Here is a 16,730-nt window from a genome sequence, read left to right on the forward strand (position 1 = left end):
ATGTTCTTCTTCCTCTGAATCTACACCCCTGACTTCTGCCCTGTATCTGACCAGTCTACCTCAACACACAGGTGCAGGATTAGGCCCTGGATGTTCAAGAGGACGTTCTAGCAGCTCACATGCCACAGACCTGTAGCCATGGCTCTGAGAAAGCTCACCAGAGACAGAGTCCCTGCTGTGCATAGACTTGACAGGCCTCATAACCCCATCCCAACTGCCACTGGATTGAGAAGTCACTGAAGGACAGGGTGCTGGTGACAGCAGTAGGATGGTGCTACGCATACTCTCTGCAGTGCTGTGGAGTGGCAGCGGGGGCACACCAGTCTAGAGAAATGCTCTTCCATTCCCATTTCAACATGCTGTAAAGCCTAATCGATGCCTGGGCATCCTGGATTGAACAATACTCTGCCTGTTGGACCCTGGTCCCCAGAAATTTCTCAGAAAGTTGTTTCAGAGAAACTCTTTACTGGACTCTGGAATGGTTTGAATTTTTGGGTGTCCCTGATTTTTTTGGGGGGGTGGTGGTCAAGAAACAGAACCTTTAAATCATTGTGTAGTGCGTGCCCCACCAGGATTTTGCCCTTCAACATTTCTGCCATTTCCTTCTCCACAACTTCAAACTCTGCTCCCTGCTTCAGGTTCTCAGGCTGGATCCCACTGACGGCTGTTCTATAGTCAGTCACTGACTCAGTTGGCTTGAAGTACTTGTCATAAACACACTCCCCATACTGGTTCACGATGGACACACTGGCTTCGATGATGACTTCTTCCCCTTTGGGGCCCACGCCTACCATCTCACAATCCAGGGCCAAGACTTTTGTCAGGCCGCTAAAGGCTTGTTTCTTCACCAGGGAGATGGTACTCTCGCTCTGCACAGCCTCTTCTGTACCGGCATGGCTGCCTCTGACCCTATGGCAGCTTCAGTATCATCTGCATCCACATCATCAAACCAGATGTCTCCCTCAGTGGGTGTGGGCTGATTCAAGATGACAGCTGCCTCCGTAGCTTTCCACTTAGGTTTGAGATCCCCTTGATGAGAAAAGATGTCACTATATGTCCTCCTCTTGGGTCCTTTCTACGGCTCTGTTCCAGAGGTATCTATGGGAGGTACTAGCATCTTCCTGTCCTTAGGTGGAGATGTAACAGAACCCCTAGTGGTCTTGTCTTTTTCTGACCACTTCTTGTCTCCCTTTGATTTATCTGAGGTCTCTTTTTCTGTTCTGCTGGATTATTTGGGGATGCATTTTGTCATCCATCTGAGAGACAAGAGGTTTTTCTGGGGCCTGTGACTTTTGTTTAAGCAGCTCTTGCAGCGCCTTCAAATTTTGAGAGAAGTTCTCTGGAGCCTTCGGAGGTCGGCCTGCCACAGCTGCAGGGAGGGCGGCTTCCCAGAGTCCCACTTCCTCCCAGTGCTTGGCTCTTCCTGAACTTCTTCTTGGCTTCCCTCCTAGCGAGCTTCCTGATAGACCCAGGTTGGGGCACCAGCGCGGTGGCCTTCCTCTTAATCTTCTGCTCTCTGTAGCCAGCCGGAGGCAGCAGGGAAGAGACTGACTCTGGCGATTGTGGAAGCACCCTCTCATCTACTCTCCTTAGGCTCAGTAATCCCCATCTTCTTTCCAGGCGATTCTTCTCTCATGCATTTATTTATTGATTATTTATTGATTGATTTTCATTATAATCGTTCACAGATAGAAGTGTGTACAGGATCATATGTTAGAAGGAGTTGTGAGCCACCCAGTGTGAGTACTGGGCACCCAACTCAGGTCCCCTGAAAGAGGAGCGGCCACTTTAACTGCCAAGGCATTGTCCTCAGACTCTGTTTGTAGCCTTTCAATCTGTCTCTTGTTACATACAATGTTTGCTTTCTGGCTACTATTTAAGCATGCTTACTAGGAGAGTATTACACATTTTGAACAAAGCTTTTCTTTTCTAATGTACACATTACCAAGCCTCTTTATGGCACACTGGTTTATATCTTGGTTGTCTATGACTTAGATTCTTAGATTCACCCTGAATAAAAAGTGTGACAACATAATTTATCCATGGGAACAGTATTTGTAATATAGTGTAATATATCCTGAACATTACCTGCTGAAGTTTTGTCAACTTTATTGTGTTCATAATTACACTCTCTATGAAATGCCTTGGGTTTCAGTTTTGTAAGTATCATTTATTTTGCTTCAATGATTTTATGCATGTATACAATGTATCCTGATCCTATTCACCTTAGTTTTCCCTCCTTCCCTCCTCTCTCCTACCACCCCTACCACCTCCCTCACCTCCCGCAAAAAAACCATTGCACTGATTTCAGTTAGCACTGCCGGCTAACTGAGTGATCTTGTTGGCTTGATCTTGTGTATGTCTTGTGCAGGTGACTATAGTTCATGAGTACAATAGTCATGGCATGTCCAGCACATGACATTTCATACATTTAATACATAGTATTCCTCTATGGGTCTTCTGTTGTAGTTCGTTTGTTTTTTCTTTTCTTTTCTTCCTGTCCTTGGACATGTTTGCAGGGTTTTCATTATTCAATGCATGGCTTTCCTTTCTAATAGTGACCAAGTTCTAGGCCATGCCATATTTGTTTAGCTAGTTTACTGAATGTGTAGAAAGTTAGCTTAAATACAAAAATACTTTACCCTGATATTTCAGAAATTCATAATTAATGAATATATATGACTAAAGCATATTTATTATCTATACTAGGTTTAGTATATATTGAGTATACTTTTTGCATTTTTAAAAAACTTACAAAGAGATATCTGATTTGCAGACTCTCCCTTCTTCATAGATACATAACTTCCCCACCAGAGCAATAGCAATAGTTACTATTGATGAAGCACAGATACAAATCATTATCACCCAAAGACCTCAGGTTAACTAGGAATCACTTTTGATTTGTGTTTTATTTCTTTAAGTGTAGGCAAGAAAACAGTAATGTGCTCACCCTTAATGTGTGATTTTTCCTGAGGAAATATGGCCATCCATTCACCCTAGATGGAGCACAGAGACACGCCAAAGAAATGATCTTTCACAGCTCTACTTAACCAATGCATTTCTTGGAGTTATTTAAGGAGCATCGGTCACTCAAAGACAGTTGCACCAGCAAAGGTTCACCCCTGCATGGGTGATGACTTGGAAAAGCTCCAAGGAGCTTCCGGCACAATCTGCAGGCAGCTCCACTCTGGAAGAGTCTCCTCTTTGATAATTGTTTACGGTTTATATAACTTTGTCCTCATGAATCTGGCAACTCTCAGAGTTCCCAGGGCTTTCTGTGTGCTAGGCAAGCACTCTACCGGCTGAAAGACATTCTGAGTTAGCCCTTCTTAACTAATTTCTTTTAGCACTAGATAAATGTTCCATTTACAGTGTGCCACAGATTTTTATTTATTCACCCATGGAAAAAAATGTCTTGATTGTTCTCACATCTTGGTAATTATGAAAATCTGTTTAGCTGTGCATGGTGGTGTGGTTTTATAAATTTCAACACTTAAGGTCTAGCCTGGGCAACATAGTGAGTTCTGGGTCAACCTGGACTACACAGTGAGACTTTTCTCTTAAAAAGCCTCACTTCTCCCAACCCCCTACCCCTGCCCATTAAACAATCCACCAAACAAGACTAAGTAAAGCTATTTTAAACTGATATGTTGGTATCTGAGTAGATGAAGTGTTCTGGGTCCTTTCTCCAGTCGCTTTACTGACTGTGAAGAGATGCTTATCTTCTTCTTTAATATTTCAGTTCTCTTATGGACCATATTTTCAATCAATTTATCCCATTGTCACATCAACTTTATTGCTGTCTTAAGGAACACTTGATAAAATTACTAAAAGAAAATTTGTATTATTTATTGAAACAACCCAGTGTAACATTTCAGTTCATACACTGTTCATAACATAAACTTTGTTTTGAACCCTTTGCTATTTTAACAACCATAATACTTCCTTATTAATTTGTTTAAGTTCACTTAAACATGCGAAGTGTCCCCAAATTCAGTGTATATTTGAAAACCCTCAACTAAGATTTTCCTGGGCACTGGGGCATGCAAAAAGCCTTCTTGATGTAGACTTTAATCTCTGAGTTTGTGTGTAGATTTGTGGGAAAAATTATAGTCTAAAATAATTTCTTAAATATCTCTCAAAGGTAGATCTTGGTATCCTATATATCAAAACTTTACATATCTCCTGACTTGGGCTAAGTTTATTTACTAAAGTGTAATAAGGACACAGATTTACTTTAGGCATGTAATCTACATGCTACGGATGCATAATTTGTTGAAGGTGATGATGAGGATAATGAGAGGTGATAAAGACCAAGCACATATATGAATGAGGAATAGGGACAGGGATGGGAAGAGAGAGACAGGAGACAGGAACTGGGAAAGAGAGATGGAGAGAAGGGGGCAGGAAGAAAGGGGAAGAAAATATGAGTAGAGCAGCCTGGGTTTATATACAAGGCAGGTCTGAAGTATTCTGGAAAATGGCAGTTGACCATTCTTAGAAATCACAGTTGAGAGCTTTCCTCTGTAATAAAACTCGTGCTCACCCACTGCAGAAGAAACTATAAACATTTCAGTTTTATCGGGTGTAAAACCATTATAGAGGTGCTGTTCTGCACTGGATGTGGTTCACAGCCTGGGCTGCTCGCTGGAGCACAGATGTCTTCCCACCCAGGATGAACCGGAGACAGGTAGAGCAGAAATCCACCAGCCTCACTTCGGAAGTAGAGGTCCCCTTAAGACCTAGAACCCATCATGCCTGGGAAGACTCTCTCTCTACCGGACCGGAAGTGGTGAAGATGCCATGCAAGGGAAGCGTGGGAATAAGCATCCCATCGGCATGTTTGTCAGTGATGTTTGCTAACAGGCACATTAAGGTAGATGCTGTTACCTCCAGAAAAGCTGTCTTCTGGGGATCCTTATCATAATTTTATTTTAAATTCGAACAGCTGTTGTTTAACTACCACAGACCACAATTTATCTACCGCTCGCGGCCATAAACTTAGCTTTAATGCACTCTGTTTCTTTTCTTCCCTCTGTATTTGATTTAATTTCCGTGCGTCTGACACTCACATGCTATATACCATTTGCATATTTCAATATGTGCTCTTGCAGATCCCAGAAGTACTCAGGTGTTCAAAGTGGAAGAATAAATAGAAACGGAAGCTCCTGCGACAAACTGCAAACGGAAGGAGAACTTGGGCTTTGATTTGCTTTCCTGTAGAATATTTTGAACAAAAAGAGCATATTCAGAATAATAAGAGCTATTTCAGGGCAAAAAAGCAACCCCCAGGGTTATTCATTCATTCATACATATATATATATATATATATATATATATAATTTTTTCTTTTACAGATTATTTTTCTGAACTGAGCCCTTGGGGCTTATCAGGCAGGATCTGAGAGACAGCTTCAGCTTTATTTAAGACATCAATGTATGTGGCCATATCCATAATCTGTTTTTTTATTTTTCTAAAATTTATATGCATCATTCTTTTATTTGTAGGATTTTTTAAAAAAATGAGGTTTTAGTTTGCAAACAAAAGAAAACTCTGGAGAGAGTAGTCAGAAAAAAAAAGCACTCTTGGGCAAACTTTGTCAAAGGTCCCTCGTGGGCTGTCGTGTAACATTTATCCAAGGCACTTTGTCAGACAGGCCATGAACTACCCCAGAACTTGAGCCGTCGCTGGATGGAAAATCAATTTTGGTCAGGGTTAGATGGACCCAAGATTTGTACTTCGGTTCTTAACTACACCATCTAAAAACTTCCAAGCAGAGGTCAGAGGAGTACCAAGGCTTTTCCTTTGCTTAGCTCCGTGGCTTGGTGGCAGAGATTCCTGACGAAGATGGAGAATCCCAGTTTCTGTCTCCTTTACGTTTTCTGAGGTGACAGCTGTGCTTAACTCTTGGCTTTCAAAATTATTTGGTGACCTTTAGGCAGCGGCGGTCCTCATATTCTTACTTGAAGTCAAGTTCAGGAAAGGAGTGGGGTACGTTCATTATGGCAGCCAAGCACGGCAAATAGAATTGCTAAGGAGACTAACTCTATACATATTAGCTAAAATCACCGCCACACAGAAGCCCTGCGGGTGGAACCACAGAGACCCCGTGGGCTTGATATCTGAACGTGTACAGCTGATGGGGGCAGTCGAAAGAGGAAAGGAGAAAGATTGGGAGGAAGTACAGGGGCTTCCCTAGTGCATCTGATTTTGCAAATGAAGACACCTTTTAATACGGAGGAGACTTGTACCTTAGAAGGCTCACTGCTTTTAGTTGACCCCGGAATTAGAAATGATCAAAAAGGGAATTTGTTATTTTTCAGGAAGTCTGTTGCTCTAGGTTTCCTGGGAGCCTTTGACTGTGAGAATTATGAACTGATTTCCCAATTGAGGAGGGCTCTGCAGTCATTATACTGACCTTTCCTTTGGTCAGTTTAGGAGTACGGGGCTGAATAAACAAACATCATTACACCTTCCTGCGAGAGCCAAAGAAAGTCATCTCAGACCTTCTGGGATGCAAGACAATCTCCTTGCCCTTCCCTTTTTCCTGAACAGCCCTAAGGTGCTTGACTCAGAAAGTTAGGGGACCGCAGAGCAGGACTTGGGGTGTGGCTTGTGGATGGGGTCACTGTTCGTGGATATGGGCTGCATCTTGTGAAAGTACTTGATTTGGCAATGATGTCATCTCTCTCCCAGGAGGGTTGTAAGCGGGTAAGGGGGATTCTGGCCTTATTTAATCTATTTTTGAATATAGCCTAAGAGCTATCCCATGGTCCCTTGAGGAGATTGCTCATTATAGAATGAAGGCACTCACCCTTGAACTCCTCACAGTGGTTTGACTGACTGAAGGATCATTCTTTGATGCTTCACTAAGATGATTCATCTCTAAGTTGATTTTGGTCCACTGATCATTAAGACTACTTAAAAATGGAAAACTTAATGCTTTCTAGTTTTTTGATAAGATAGAAAACTTCAGTATTTTTAGTAGGAAGACAGATATTTATATGGGATAAAAACGGCTTGTATTCTTTTTTGATTTGGATACAAATTTTCATTACGTAGCCCAGGCCATTCAACCTTCTGTTTTCTGGGTGCTGGGATTATGGTGTGTACCATGATCTCTGGTCTGTTTTAAATTTTAATGGAATTTGGTATATATTGCGTATATATTTATATACATTCTCTTATGCTCTTTCTGGAGCTTTTCAGAGAAAGCTTTCAAGATTTGAAGATCATTATGTATATTTTGTTGATATACAGACAATTTCAAGAATAAAAAGGAATATCTTCCTGACTAAGTTAGTTTATGTATATATAGTGATGAGAGAGGGAGAGAGAGAGAGAGACAGAGAGAGAGAGACAGAGAGAGACAGAGAGAGACAGAGACAGAGAGAGACAGAGAGAGAGAATATAAGAATTTTTGATGTGAAGAAGATGAACTGTATTAGACATTAATGAATTAATTTTTAGCAGTATTAGAAATTAATATAGATCAAGATCCGATTAATTTGGTAGTAGCTATTAGAGAAGTCTTCATGACAGCTGAGATGAATAGGCCAGCCATATCCTTTGACTAAAGGAAGTACTGTTTTATTCTCAGTCAAGAACTACAAAGGACCCACGAACAAACTTATAAAAGATTGGCCTGGTTTCATAAATATTGGTAGAAGATACAAGGCTCTTAGATAGAAATAAAGGATTTTGTAACCCTGGGACTTCCTGAACCCTAATTCTCAGAGAAACATGAAGGTGGCCAAGTGACATTTGCACGTACTAAGGGTCACACAGTGGAAGAACCCTAAGCTTCTGTATCCTGAAGAGAGATGCCATCCCTCGTTCACTGAGCCATAAACTCCATGCTCCCAAGCGAGACACCGTCTCTCAAAGTTGTTTGCTGCACAGACGATGTGAAGCAAAGGCAGTTAGGTGCAGAAACTTCAGGCACATAGAAGGTTGTTTTCTAAAAATATGTGTCTTAGTCAGGGTTTTACTGCTGTGAACAGACACCATGACCAAGGCAACTCTTAAAAGGACAACATTTAATTGGGGCTGGCTTACAGGTTCAGAGGTTCAGTCCATTATCATCAAGGAGCGAGCATAGCAGCATCCAGGCAGGCATGGTGCAGGAAGATCTGAAAGGTGCACATCTTCATCTGCAGACCTCTAAGAAAAGAATGACTTCTAGGCAGCTAGGACTAGGGTCTTAAAACCCACGCCCACAGTGACACACCTGCTCCAACAAGGCCACACCTCCTAATAGTGCCACTCCCTGGCCCAAGCATATACAAACCATCACAATATGCAATCCCTACTTATAAACTATCCAGGTTTATAGTAAATTTAGCTACGAATACTCACTCTATTTCATCTTCCACACTGACTAATAGGACCCACATAGGCTAGGTCCAAATCCATTCGGTTTTTCTCATTCATAATTTAAAGGCTTGAGAGATGGCTTAGCAGTTAGAGTACTTGTTATAGCTCTAGAGGTCCTGAGTTTAGTACCCTTGTTTAGTAACTCAAGTTCCAGGGAATCCTATGCCTTATTCTGTCCTATTCAGGAGCATGCAATCACATACACACGATCTTACACTGACACACACACAAGCATATGATGAAAACCATTTTTAAATTTAAACTTTATGCCATCCCCAACAGACTCTAAGCAGCAGCATAAGGCCAGTCTGTGATATGAACTCCATTGAGATTTCAAAGGATCCAGACTCCATACGACAAGCAAATCAGGAACCACTGAATTCTGTTACAGAAAACCAGGTAGCGTTCATGCTGGTTTCCACATGGTGAGCCTCATCTAAGGACGTCATTACATCTGCAGCAGAATGGGCTAAAGATATGCACATGCCCTTTAATGATGATGTCTCATGCAATTCTGACATGCATGGTGGTCCTGGCCATTAAGTTTCTGTTGGCATACATGGTTTCCCAAGCCAAGATACTAATGATAACATCAAAGTTAGATTAGCTTCTGACCTTCTAATTGAACAAGTTTTACCGCAGTGATAACTGGCTGAAGAGTATAAGTAACAGATTGGTTACCTTTCGGGAAGGTTCCTCAGAATAATCAAGAGTAACGTCTTCGGAGAACGCCCCCAATCTTCTGAAGGGCATAATCCATGGTATCAATTCATTAAACATAGGAACCTATGACTTCCTTTCTTTCCATGTCCCTGATATGTTACAAGTTACCTTGTTTTCAGAATGGGCAATGGGATGGGGGTCAACTCTCTACCTGCTTCCAGATATAGTATCTCTAGAAAGAAAATACTGTTTACCCTTTCATGGGTTCCTACCTTGGAACTCTATCAGATTGGGAACACAGATGGACAGTCCTTTTAATAGCTTTCTGGCCTCAGGAGCCTGGCCTTTTCACTTGGCTTAAGAACCAAGTTTTTTTTTTTTTTTTTTTTTTTAGAGGGATTGCCTGAGGACTGTGAATTCAGCCTGTTCTGTTTGTTCCTAGCACCAGTCAAGTGTCATGAGTTTGTCCCTTGGAATGATTGATCTGCAGCTGTGGAGATGTGGGTTGGAATGACAACAGGATGAGGCGGGAGGTTCTGCAGGAGCCATCACCTTCTCTGATGCTTCTCCTTGAATCCTCAAGGGAAAGGATGACCAACTCAAAGAGGCAGAGACTGACAGACCCAGCAGCTTTGGAGAGCTACCTCATGGTTGTTTTTCTTGGTGAATCTTACTCTGTGGGGAGCTCTGAAAGGCAGAAATGATCAGTGTTCATTGCTCTTTTCAGCCTCTCAGCACCTCAGTTACCCTCCCTAGACATCAGTTTATTGGTCAACATCTACCAACACAACCTTGGTGCTGCCCATCTGAAGATGAACTTTTCCATCTATTCCTATCATCCTTCACTAAGCCTACATTTAAGACGTTTTATTATATTTTTACTTATTTGTATGTCTGTGTGTGCGTGAGTGTGTGTGTGTGTGTGTGTGTGTGCTTGTGTGAGCACTTCATGTGCACACGTACAGAACAGAGAACAACTTGCAGGAGTCCACTTTCTTTTTCCTCCATATGGTTCCCGGGGATAGAACTCAGATCATCAGGTTTCTTGGCAAGGGTCTTTGCCCGCTGAACCATCTTGCCTATGCTTTTTGTTTGGAAAATTTTTGCACAAACAGACAAGGTATTTTAATAAAGCGTACAGGAGCCCATTCGATCCTATTTAACCCACCTGGGCCACCATAAATGTACTCAGCCAGCAATGAGCTTAATCACAGAGTCATAATCTTTTTAGGTAGAGTCTATGTCACTCCAACATGAGATCCAAGTGGTGAAATCAATGAAAATTGACCCTCATCCCCTATTCTGGCTGTACTGAAATCTCCAGAGTTTGTATTTGCTATTAAAGAAAAGAAAAGGAAACATAATTTCTAGTAGTACAGGGAGAAAGTACATCTATAACCCTATGTCACCTCTATGGTTTGACCATTTCTCCTGTAACATCAGAGAAAAGATTTTGCTTTTATGAGACATTGAAGTACTCCAAATCATCAGTAAATTTTTTAGAGTTGAGCCTAGTGAATTTGTGTCACTCTTTAAAATGGGGACATTTTGTCCGCCAACCACTTTCAGGAACCTAATTCTACAGAGGTGGGCAAAATCATGTTTCAGCCTTGAAGGAAGGCTACTTGAGTTGGTGGATATTCCTGTGAATCTTTTAATGTATGACTTCTAAGATATCTGGATTATTTGCAAACAAATGACTCCAATGGAAACATCCTCTCCTTTATTACATTACATGAGTTTTAAGCCAGTGGCTTGGGTGGAGCTAGGGATGGCTCTGCTCTGTGCATCTCTCATTGACCCTCTCAAAGCCATACAACAATCTTGAGTTGTTCTTTGCACAGTAGTGGCAGAGATATAAATGACCAGTTTGACATGTGTGGGATACCTGATAGCTAGAGTATCATCATATTTCCTTATCTCGTTATCAAAGGAAATATTTATCTGAGCTGACATGCAAAGGAGAGACTCCCAAAGAGTGTCAACACAGGGCTGGAGAACTTGAGCTCTCGACACAGTTTGTCATACATGTTAACAGAACAATGTCTATAGACACAGCTCACTCACTGTGTGCGGCTCTTTCCCCACATGCTGTGTTTTTAGACTTGGTGCTAACCCATCTAAACAAGTTCTCCCTCCTACTATTTATATCTTTGTTTAATCTAATCTGGTTGAGGCTATGCTAGATTTAGTGACTGACCTCTGAGGAAAAAAAGTAACCTAAGATTATGTTGTAAAACACATGGCTTTGGTTTTGCTCTCCCTTCTCCCCTCTCTCTCTGGCCATTTTTAGCTAGCATTTTCTGAAGTCACCTGCTATATTGTACTTGGCTTATGGAGAGATGGACAAGGGCAGAGATCATTAGCACTTCCAGGAAAATTCCAACCAAAAAACAATCCCTAAGTCTATGTGTCCCAAGCACATGCAAGTTTTGAAATGGACCATATCCCAGTCACAGATGATTCTATGCCTGGCAGACACCTTGACTACAGCTTGCCAGAGACACTGGAGTCTCTATAAGCCATGTCTCTATATGCCATGACCAACAGAAACATTCAGACAATAAATAATGTTTGTTGAAGCTCTTAGCATCTAGGCAATATATTACAGAATAGTTGATAATGGATACCAAGATCTCACAGGGCTGAAGCAAGTTTTGCTATGTTAGTTTCTTGTTTATATGTGTTTCTGCACACATGCAGTGGTATATATATATATGTGGAGGTCAAGAGAACGACTCTTGGGAATGCGTTCTCTCTCCTTCTTTCTCCCAGGTGGATCCTGGCTGGGAATAGAACTCAAGTTACCAGCTTTGTTCATTAGTGATCTTACTGGCCCAGCAGGTTCAACCTCCCCTCTGTGCAGGACTTTGGGGAAGTGCATGTTGTTGGCTTTCAATGAGATCTGCAGTCAGGGCTATCCTTTCTCAGAGTTTAGCTTGATTTGGCATCTTTTCTTTATGCTGTGTTGGATGCCTGTTGTCTTCTTAAAGAAAGAGCTGAGCTTTTAAGAAAGGATTAGTAAAGAACAAATTCAGAGTTGGTTTTTATCTCACTGAGTTTGGGTGGCTTTTCCCCTGCCCTTACAGAAACAAAAGTAATAATCTGACTTTGGACTTTGGACTTTGATCTCCTGTACAGGGTCAGAGAGCTCCAGCTGTAGACTTGTGTTAGAATCATTTGACTCTGGCCTACCAGTTTATTGAACAAATCACATCAATTTTGTGTGGTCCTGCTTTGGCCCAGCATCTGTTCTGGTTTGAGATAGTCTACTTAAGAAGTAGTAACTCTTGCCATACCTCGGACTGTGGACATCAGGTTATTCATGATCAGCTCTGTTATTCACTGTTGGATGATTTCAGAAAACTGTCCTCATTGACTTTATTTCCCTTGTCCCTGCATACTTTACAGTCCTGAGATCTGATGCTATTCATCATAAGACTCGATGGCGTAATCAGTCTCTGGGGCTTCACATAGTACCTGCCAGATGGTTAGCACTCAATAAATGTTAACTACAAGGAGTCCCGGCACATTCCTTGAATATTTAGTTATTAATTGTCTGTTATTTTGCTAGATAACAGAGTCACTAAAATGAATTTAAATATTCATCTTCTAAGGAAAGTACAACCTTGCAAATGAAAGGCCATTTGTATAGCACCATGGCTTCCAAACATTGTCCTGTCCTTTACTTATATCCACCAGTAATCCCATCCTTGGAGAATTATTCTTGGTATTTTGCCTGGCATTCTGGTTACTCACAGACCAGAAATCTTTTATATCCCTAGGTCCTTCCAGGAAATAGTCACATACAAAACCTGCCTCAGTCTTCCTTCTGGAATGCTTTTAGAAGATTTTCAGTGTATTGCTTTCTGTCTTTTATGCCGTGATGGTGATGGTGATGATGATGATGAATGGATAAAGCAGAAGCATTTTCATTAGTCAGTTGTTTATAGCACAAAATTATTGCTCCCACTGTTTCCTTTTCTGGCTTCCAATTGGCCAAAACCAATAGTCCAAGTTCTGAAACAGTTTGGCTACAATTTTAGATCAAATCTAGACTCTAGGTGAGTACCTAAAGGGTTCCCTCATAGCTAGCGGGTGCCTTCCTTAGGCTGTTCCACATGTGGCATGAATAGAGTATTAAAGGGTAGAATAGAATGTCGAGTGAGAAGCAGACAGGAACAGCCTGGTGATGAAGGGGAGGATGGAGTGAGAGGACTGCCCATTGCATCTATTCTGAGAATGAAGGGAAGAGAGTGGCTTCCATGCTGAGGGGAGCTGCTTTGATACACACTAGAAAAATATCAGGCAAACACCTGGCTCCCTGTCTTAGTTAGGGTTTTACTGCTGTGGACAGACACCATGACCAGGGCAGCTCTCATAAGGACAACATTTAAATGGGTCTGGCTTACAGGTTCAGAGGTTCAGTCCATTATCATCAAGGCAGGAACATGGCAGCATTCAGGCAGGCATGGTGCAGAAGGAGCTGAGAGTTCTACATCTTCATCTGAAGGCTGCTAGGAGAATACTGGCTTCCAGGCAGCTAGGATAAGGGTTTTAAAGTCCACACCTACAGTGACACACCTACTCCAACAAGGCCATACCTACTCTAACTACACCTACTCCAACAGGGCCACATCTTCTAATAGTGTCACTCCCTGGGCCAAGCATATGCAAACCATGACAACCCCCATTTAGTTTTCCTGACAGATTCATTTTCAGAGGGGAAGCTGTTAAGCCTACTGACCACATTGCCAAAAGCCCAAGTAAGAACAGTGTCTCTTGGTCCATGTTCTCCAAAATGAGATGATTTAGCAAGCATAGAGCACAATGAAAGTAACAGTACTACCAGGGTGGACTGCTCTGATTTTCAGACCCAGGGGAGTGTTACGCAGGAAGCAGGACTGAGCCGGTGAGTTTTCAGAGCTTCTGGCCAGAAGCTGGGAGGCCTGGCGACTGTAGCTCCTTCATGTTGCTGTTCATTTGTGTGGCCCTTGATGCTGTCTGGCACGTTTCGTTAGTGTTTTTCCCCTTATTAAATATGAAAATCATGTCAAAGGTAAGTGTCAAGAGAGTATGAAATTACCCTTCTTATCTTCCATCCATTCATCACTTGATAAATGGAGAGACGCTGCTGCCAAAATAACCGAATGAATAATTTATATGTGACTGATGCGTCTCGCATGTTGTTGCAGGCAGAAAATGGTGGGACATCAATAATCAAAATAAGTTGGATTAATTTAGCATTATTTCACTATTGATATTTTTATCTTGATGCTGCCAACTACAAGTCTGTGACTAGGAAAGCCTCCTTCCTGCCATGTGGGAGCTCGTTGTGGGGTAGGAGTGGAGAGGAAGGAGCCACACCCCCACTTTAAAGGTTCTATACCTCTTATAAAAAATATTGCTAGCTGTAGTAACATGGGATTTGAGTCTACATTCTTTCTCTTCCTCCTGTGTGTTTGCTCGTTGTACTTACACCAAGAATGTAAAATTTCCTTTGATTTCAGGAAGCCTCACATCAGCACTGAATTGTGTGTGTGTGTGTGTGTGTGTGTGTGTGTGTGTGTGCATATAACGTATTTGGATGCCAGAGGGTAACACTTGGTGTCTTCCTCAATCACCTCTCCGTTTTTGTTTAGATGGCCTCTCACTGTTTTTGGGGCTCACTGAGTCTGCTCGGCCAGCTGGTCACTGAGCCCCAGGGACCCTCCTGTTTTTGCCTCCCTGGTACTGGTATTACAGATGCATACCACCATCCCTGACATTTTATGTGAGCTCCAGGATTTGAACTCAGGTCCCCATGCATGTAGGACAGGTACCTTACTCAATGGAGCCATCTCTCAAGCCCCTCGAGCCTGAATTTTAACATTTCTGTAGGTCATCTTTCCCCCCCATCTTCTTAAGTTACATTAAACCACTGTTACTGTTGGCAGTTTGGCTTCTTTAGCCACTCACCACTGCCACCGCCACCACCATCATCACCATCATTATATTTATATTTGCACACACAATGTGGGTATACATGACACAGCATACAAATGGATGTCAGAGGTCATTTTTTTATGGAATCAGCTCTTTCCTTCTACCATATGGGTTTGAGGCATCAAACTCCTATTGACAACTTGTTCAGTAAATGTTTTTACTCTCTGAGCCGGCCAGCCAGTCTAGCCAGACATTTAAAACTTCTTGTTAAAATGAAATACTTTTAAAATTCTATGGGGCCAGAGAGATGACTCAGAGATTAAGAGAGATTGCTGCTCTTTCAGAGGACTGGAGTTTGGTCCCCAGGGCCTGTGTAGAGTGACTCAATGCTGCGTAGCCTTCGGCTCCAAACGACCCAATGCCTCTTTGAGAGTTGCACCTGTGTGCATGTGCACGCACGCACGCGAGTGTGTGCGCGCATGCACACACACACACACACACACACACACACACACACACACACACACACACTCACAGTGTTTAAAAAGTAAAACATAAAATGGAAAAGTTCTATGACATTGCAGTCTGGGTTACTTGAAAGGGTATACTTCCTGCCTCCGTCCCTCCTATACAGTGCTGACTGAGAGCGCAGCCTACCAGCTCTGCTCCATCTGAGTGAGGGATCAGCAGATTACTGACCAGGAAGAAGACATTGGTGATGGGACTTGACTGCAGGGACAGAAAAGGGACAGTGTGTCCCCCCAACCCCCAAGCCAGGTGTAAAGTGTAGCCCCTGGCACTCTGCTTGGATTTGGAGATCTCAACTGGAATTTGCTTTCTTGGATGGTTAAACAGCTGCAAATTCCAGGAAACACTAACAACGAGTAAAGGGTCATGTGACCACTTCTTGATTCAGTCTGGTATTGTTTTGGCTAAACAATAAAAAAAGTTATCTGTCTATCTATCTAACTATCATCTATCTATCTATCTATCTATCTATCTATCTATCTATCTATCTATCTATCTATCTATCTATCATAGATTGCAGTTACTTATCTATCCGTGTACATGTGTGTGTTTTGGGGGATGTGGGTGGGATGCCGGTAGAGATGAAAGGATAATTTGTGGGTGCAGGGATAACCCACTCAGGACTGATATGATTCTTAAAGGGAGATCACTTCATGAATAAAAAATTTTAAAAACTCCAGCCTCAACAAATCTAGAGGCCCTCTTCTTTGCCTACCGGTGGTCTGAAGGGCCTTGCCTGGGGCCCCCCAACTCCACTGCAGGAGAACAGGGACAGCTATCATGTCTCCCAACATCAGGATGGGCTGGCCCTCCCAGTCCTACCCTGCCTGCGCTCCAAGTAAACCCAGAAACAATCCCTGGCCTCCCAAGGCTCCAGGGCTCCCCAGCCAGGCAGTTATCAGCAGCTCTGCAGTTAGCTTACTGCTGTGACCGAAGGGAGGTCGCTGGGATGAAGGGTAGTCCCCTCCCGGGGCCCAGGGCTGATCTGCAGAATTGGCCCAGACCCTGGAACTTCACAGACAGAGTGGCAGAAGGCTCTCTTGTTTGGGCATTTGTTACCCGGAGCAAAATGTGCAGAGAAAGAAGATAATGAAGTAGTGGGCTAATTCAGTACTATCCAGCTGGCTGAGCCAGAGGGGCTGGCTGCCGAACCTGAGCTGGCTGCCGAAGATTTTTCTGTTAGCCATTTTCCCTGAGCACCTCGAGACAAAACACAGGCTGCAAGATCAAAAGGCAGA

General features: G+C 42.6%; 1 pseudogene; it reads right to left on the reverse strand.

The window, feature by feature from the left end:
• Positions 1-274: 274 nt before the first annotated feature.
• Positions 275-1,500, reverse strand: LOC110308501 (RNA exonuclease 4 pseudogene; annotated as a pseudogene).
• Between the last annotated feature and the right edge of the window lie 15,230 nt (positions 1,501-16,730).

This window comes from Mus caroli, unplaced genomic scaffold (assembly GCF_978045245.1).
Source record: "Mus caroli unplaced genomic scaffold, Mus_caroli_1 scaffold_15, whole genome shotgun sequence".
Taxonomy (NCBI): domain Eukaryota; kingdom Metazoa; phylum Chordata; class Mammalia; order Rodentia; family Muridae; genus Mus; species Mus caroli.